The sequence below is a fragment of the Myxine glutinosa genome, chromosome 5 (assembly GCF_964187855.1).
Source record: "Myxine glutinosa chromosome 5, kmMyxGlut1.1, whole genome shotgun sequence".
In the NCBI taxonomy this organism is placed as follows: domain Eukaryota; kingdom Metazoa; phylum Chordata; class Myxini; order Myxiniformes; family Myxinidae; genus Myxine; species Myxine glutinosa.
In genome coordinates, this window is record NC_136265.1 from 61,076,492 (window position 1) to 61,082,412 (window position 5,921).

Genomic DNA, 5,921 nt, shown 5'->3' on the forward strand with positions numbered 1-5,921 from the left:
GACACCTATCCAGAACACCTGGGATGTGGGCAGACATGTGAGGCTGGTTCCACCCTTCAGTGAAAAGGAAGTCGCTAAATTTTTTCCACACTTTGAGAAAGTGGCTCGACAGTTAAACTGGCCGTAGGAGGCCTGGACCATACTAGTGCAAAGTGTGCTGGTGGGTAAAGCTCAAGAGATTTATTCGGCGCAACCAATGGACCAATGTGCAGATTATGAGGTATTGAAGAAGCACATCCTCAAAGCCTATGAGTTGGTTCCGGAAGCTTACCGGCAAAAATTCAGGAATGCCAGGAAGAGGGAGAGTGAGACCCATGTGGAGTTTGCTAGATTGAAAGAAAACATGTTTGATCGGTGGTGTGAGTCAAAAGGAGTTGGGAATGACTTCGAAGCATTGCGTGACCTGATGCTGGTGGAGGAATTTCAACAGTGTGTCCACGAGGACATCAAAGTGTACCTGCAGGAAAAGAAAGTACCGAAGTTGTGGGACGCAGCCACCATGGCCGATGATTATGCCTTAACACACCGGATAGGGGTCCACGAACCTAACTCCTCGCCTAGATCTCCGCAGGGGAGGTGTGGAACAGCAGGTGCGGAGAACGACAATACATGGCGGCGGCCTCGAGATGATTATGGGAACAACGCTGATACCCGAACGGTTCGAAATCAGGGTGCTACGGGCCCAAGACAAACTTATTTTTCGGGGGGCCCGAGGCAGACCACGAGTTTTTCCTCCGGGCCTACTTGCGCTTTTTGCAAGAAACCTGGACACTTGATGTCCAGTTGTTACCTCATGAAAAGGGAAAACCCAGAGAGGAGTCCGATTATTACCACTCCGAATGCGATGGCAAGCGTAAGAAATCGCCCACAGAAGAGTTACCAACCATTTATTTATGAGGGGTTGGTCTCACTCAAGGGAGACTTGACTAACCCAAGACCGGTTAGGGTTTTGAGGGACACGGGAGCCCATCAATCCTTAATGCTTGAAGGCATTGTGCCATTGTCAAAGAGTACCGCAACTGGTGATAGTGTTCGGTTACAAGGGATCGGTGGCTGTGTTAGTGCCCCACTTCATGTCATCCATTTGGAATCCGATTTGGTGTCAGGACCGGTCACCGTCGGTTTACAAGCCACGCTTCCTGTAGAGGGAGTATCTGTGATTATCGGGAATGATTTGGCCGGGGGGCAAATTTATGGTAACCCGAGGGTTGGTAAAGAGCACAGCAGGGAAAACAACACCACACCAGCTCGGGATGGCAACAAAAGTTCCAAGTTATTTGTAGGGGGACTGAACTTAAACACAGAGGAAGAAGTTCTGACCTCTGTCTTCAACAGATATGGGCCGCTGGTGGAAGTGCGGGTGGTAAAAGACAGGGAAATGTAACGGTCAAGAGGGTTCGGCTTTGTCACGTTTGCAAGCACCAGAGACGCCAGAGAGGCAGAGAAGAATTGGAATGGTAAGGATTTGGAGGGTCGGACCATAACAGTAGGGAAGGCATTTCGTAGGCGTCGAGAGGTCTACAGAAGAGGACCACTTGGCAGGAGTTTTGGGGTTGGCAGAAGCCGATATTACTATGGAGGCTCCCAGAGTTACGGCACCTCCCAAAAGAATGAATGTCAGAGCACTGGCCGAGAAGGAGACCGCCAGTCAGGTAACGGCTGGGACAAGGGGTCCCACCGTAACTGTTAGGAGTCTGGAGAAGTTGAAGCACTATATACGGGGGAGCCGTCGAGCCGAGGCTCCTACACGGACTAACCGTGAACGCCACGTTCTTAAAGGCGTCCAGGTAGTGAACTTTCCTGCACGGACTAACCGTGAACTCCACGTTCTTAAAGGCGTCCATGTAATGAACTTTCCTCCCCGGACTAACTGTGAACTCCACATTCCCTAAGGCGTCCATGTAGGAATACTCCGCTGGGCCTCCCGAAAAAGTGCTATAGAGAGGTTTAAATTTGGGGGCTTTGGGTCACCACCTCTTAACCGTCATTCAAGAGAAACTAGAAGTGGTTGACGCTTGGTCCAGAGGGAATTAATCTAGGGGATTGTGTGAAATTTTGTTGCTTTATTTTTAAGTGATGACTGTGCCCGGGGGGAACTGATGAGTTGGGGGGGAGGGGTGAGTTATCTGGTTTGTTTATCCAAGTTGGCCGGCAAAGAAAGTTTTCGCTCGGTTCAAACTTTCTTTCTTGAAGGGGGGGAGTGTTACATATTTATGTGAATGTATGTGAATTACTATTCAGGTCTTTGCTTATCAATGTGGACTCGATTAAAGGTTGTTGTGATTAAAGGGTCAGGAGCCCTTCTGGGAAAAAGGAGACCGGAAACGGAAGAAGAAAAGACACGAGGTCCTGGAGAAGCGAGGATTCTTCTTCTTCCTCGCCGAGCTCGGACGCGAGCGGTATCGATTGAGCAACGTAACAGAATCGGCCTTTAAAAGCCCGTCTGGCGAGAGGAGTTACCGGGACGTGTAACTACCCTTTGACACGTCAAGTCGCCGTGGGTTCGTGCACGGAACCAAGCAGCTGGCACAGTTCGCCTCACCGTCTACAAGGCCGCGTACGGGTCGCACCTTGGACCGCGCGCGCTGGGCAAGCCGCGTGTTGCTTTGCCTGCTTTGCTGTACCCGCTTTGCTTGGCCAGGAGGTGCGCGCTGCAGCCGTTGTTCCCGGTACGGGACGTGCCCGGTGAAAGCACGTCAGGAAGGGTCAGTTCAACCGCCCACGTGCGGAGATCGAACTACCGGAGTACGGAGACATTGAGAGAGACATTGACCATGGAGGGAGTCGGGAGTGGGGCTCACGTGAGGAATGTATAAGATGGCCATCTTAGAGTTATTATAGATGAGTTTACATCTTTGTACTATTGATTGCTGATTGTGGATGGTTGTTGATTGCTCGGGGAATATATCATTGATTATTCCGGATCCTTGGTGTGGGGTTTCTTATTGGTTGGAATTCAGATTTATGCGTTACGAAAGAGCATAAATAATAGATCTTTCTGGCGGAGTTCCTCTCACAGTCCGGGGGTCACCGAGACCAGGTAGTCACCGGGAGGACCACGTAACAATATGAAGGGGTGCCCCACATATACAGTGCATTCAGAAAGTATTCAGACCCCTTCACTTTTTTCACATTTTGTTATGTTGCAGCCTCATGCTGAAATCGTTTAAATTCATTTTTTCCCTCATCAATCTACACTCAATACCCCATAATGACAAAGAGAAAACAGGATTTTAGAAAGTTTTGCAAATTTATTAAAAATAAAAAACTGAAATATCACATTGACACAAGTATTCAGACCCTTTGGTATGACACTTGAAATTTCGCTCAGGTGCCTCCCATTTCTCTTGATCATCTTTGAGATGTTTCTACACCTTGATTGGAGTCCACCTGTGGTAAATTCAATTGATTGGACATGATTTGGAAAGGCACACACCTGTCTATATAAGGTCTCATGGCTGACAATGCATATCAGAGCAAAAACCAAGCCATGGGGTCGAAGGAACTGCCTGTAGAGCTCAGAGACAGGATTGTGTCGAGGCACAGATGTGGGGAAGCCTACAAAAAAAATTCTGCTGCGTTGAAGGTTCCCAAGAGCACAGTGGCCTGCATAATTCTTAAATTAAGAAGTTTGGAACAACCAGGACTCTTCCTGGAGCTGGCCGCCCGGCCAAACTGAGCAATCGGGGGAGAAGGGCCTTGGTAAGAGAGGTGACCAAGAACCCGATGGTCACTCTGGCTGAGCTCCAGAGATCCTGTGTGGAGATGGGAGAAACTTCCAGAAGGACAACCATCACTGCAACACTCCACCGATCTGGGCTTTATGGCAGAGTGGCCAGACGGAAGCCTCTCCTCAGTGAAAGACACATGAAAGCCCGCTTCGAGGTTGCAAAAAAGCACCTAAAGGACTCTCAGACTGTGAGAAACAGGATTCTGTGGTCTGATGAACCCAAGATTGAACTGTTTGGCCTCAATTCTAAGCGTCTTGTCTGGAGGAAACCAGGCACCGCTCATCACCTGCCCAATACCATCCCAATGGTGAAGCATGGTGTGGCAGCATCATGCTGTGGCAGTGTTTTTCAGCAGCAGGGACTGGGGGACTGGTCAGGGTGGAGGGAACAATGAACAGAGAAAAGTGCAGAGATATCCTTAATGAAAACCTGAAACCGAGCGCTCAGGACCTCAGACTGGGCCGAAGGTCACCTTCCAACAGGACAATGACCCTAAGCACACAGCCAAGACAATGCAGGAGTGGCTTAGGGACAACTCTGTGAAGGTCCTTGAGTGGCCCAGCCAGAGCCCTGACTTGAACCCAATAGAACATCTCTGGAGAGACCTGAAAATGGCTGTCCACCAACGGTCCCCATCCAACCTGATGGAGCTTGAGAGGATCTGCAGAGGAGAATGGCAGAAAATCCCCAAATCCAGGTGTGCAAAGCTTGTCGCGTCATACCCAAGGAGACTCGAGGCTGTAATCGCTGACAAAGGTGCTTCAACTAAGTACTGAGTTAAGGGTATGAATACTGTTATGTCGGTGGGGTAAAGGGATATCTAGAGTCAGGTAGATCTGAATATGTAACATGCTTCGTCTGTCGCGATAGGGAATCTAACCTGTAATAAGTTCTGTGTGTAGTCTGGTTTGTCGGTTAAGGAGTATACCTGTGAACATACCAGGATGTTCGTGTGCTCGGTAGTGATAGGGATTAAAGATAACAGCCTTGTGTGTCACACCTGGTAATCAAACCTTTGTCCCTTATGGCAATGCACACCAACATAAACACTTAGATAGGCCCTTAGTGCAACATTAAATAATTCCCTTTCCCTTACCACAACGACTTTGGAAGATGGGCAGGAAGCCAGATCCGGGCACCGCCGATGGTGGCTGCCGCTAGCTGCACCACCTGTTCGCATAGCAACATCGCGTGGGATGGGCTGTGACCACGCTACAGGGAGGCCTGTGATTGGTTGGCACGGAAGGCGCGAACCTCAGCCAATCAGCGCCGGAGGCACGAGGACGCAACTGAGGAGGAGGGGATTCATTGGAGGAAAGATGCTGCAAAGTTCGGGGAACGACGAGAAGCTTCGATCTGACGTCACCAGGCGAAGTGATATAAGGGGGCGCTGCACCGATTCGGGAGCTTTTTTCTCAGAGACGACATTGAAGCTAGCTCTCTTCGCCCGGTTCGTGCTTGACTTGGATCCTTCTCTTCCCTCGAGGCTTGGATCGTGCTTCGCGCTGCGCTTGGCTTGGATTCCTGTTGGCTCTGTTCCTCTCCTCGACGCTGTTCTCTCCTCCTGCAATCTCTCCGTTCCTGTCTCTTTGTGCCTCGTGTTGGAGATCAACCTTGTGTGGAGCTCGCTAGCCTGTGTTGGACGCATGGTGCTTTGGTGCGTTGGACGCATGGTGCTTTTGGATTGGTGCTCGGAGGCGGATGGAGGGAGCCGCATGGGACGACGATGGACAAGACTACAGACGAGATAAGGCTGCACTCACACCCCACATTGACACGTACATGACGTTTTCTTTTATTAATTCATTTTCCCTTGTTCGTTTCTGAAGTCGGTGTGTGGGATCCCAATCTAGAAATTAGATGTATCGTCGCGGTTCCCTGTCCCGATCCTGATTGCAAATAAACCCTTGTATTATTTTCCATTCCCTGCAAATCTTGCGTCCGTTTGAGTTCGTTCCCCTTCCACAGTTACGCGCTTTTACCGCTTCTTCCTCTTCCCTTCTTCCCGCGTTACATAAGTAAAATCCGTGTTTGGTCATCGCCTCCAGTCGATCCGTTTGGTCCATCCGTGGTCCTTGGTGTTAACCGGAGGGATTCGCACGACAATACTTATGTCAATGTGATATTTCAGTTTTTTCTTTTTAATAAATTTGCAAAACTTTCTAAAATCCTGTTTTCTCTTTATCATTA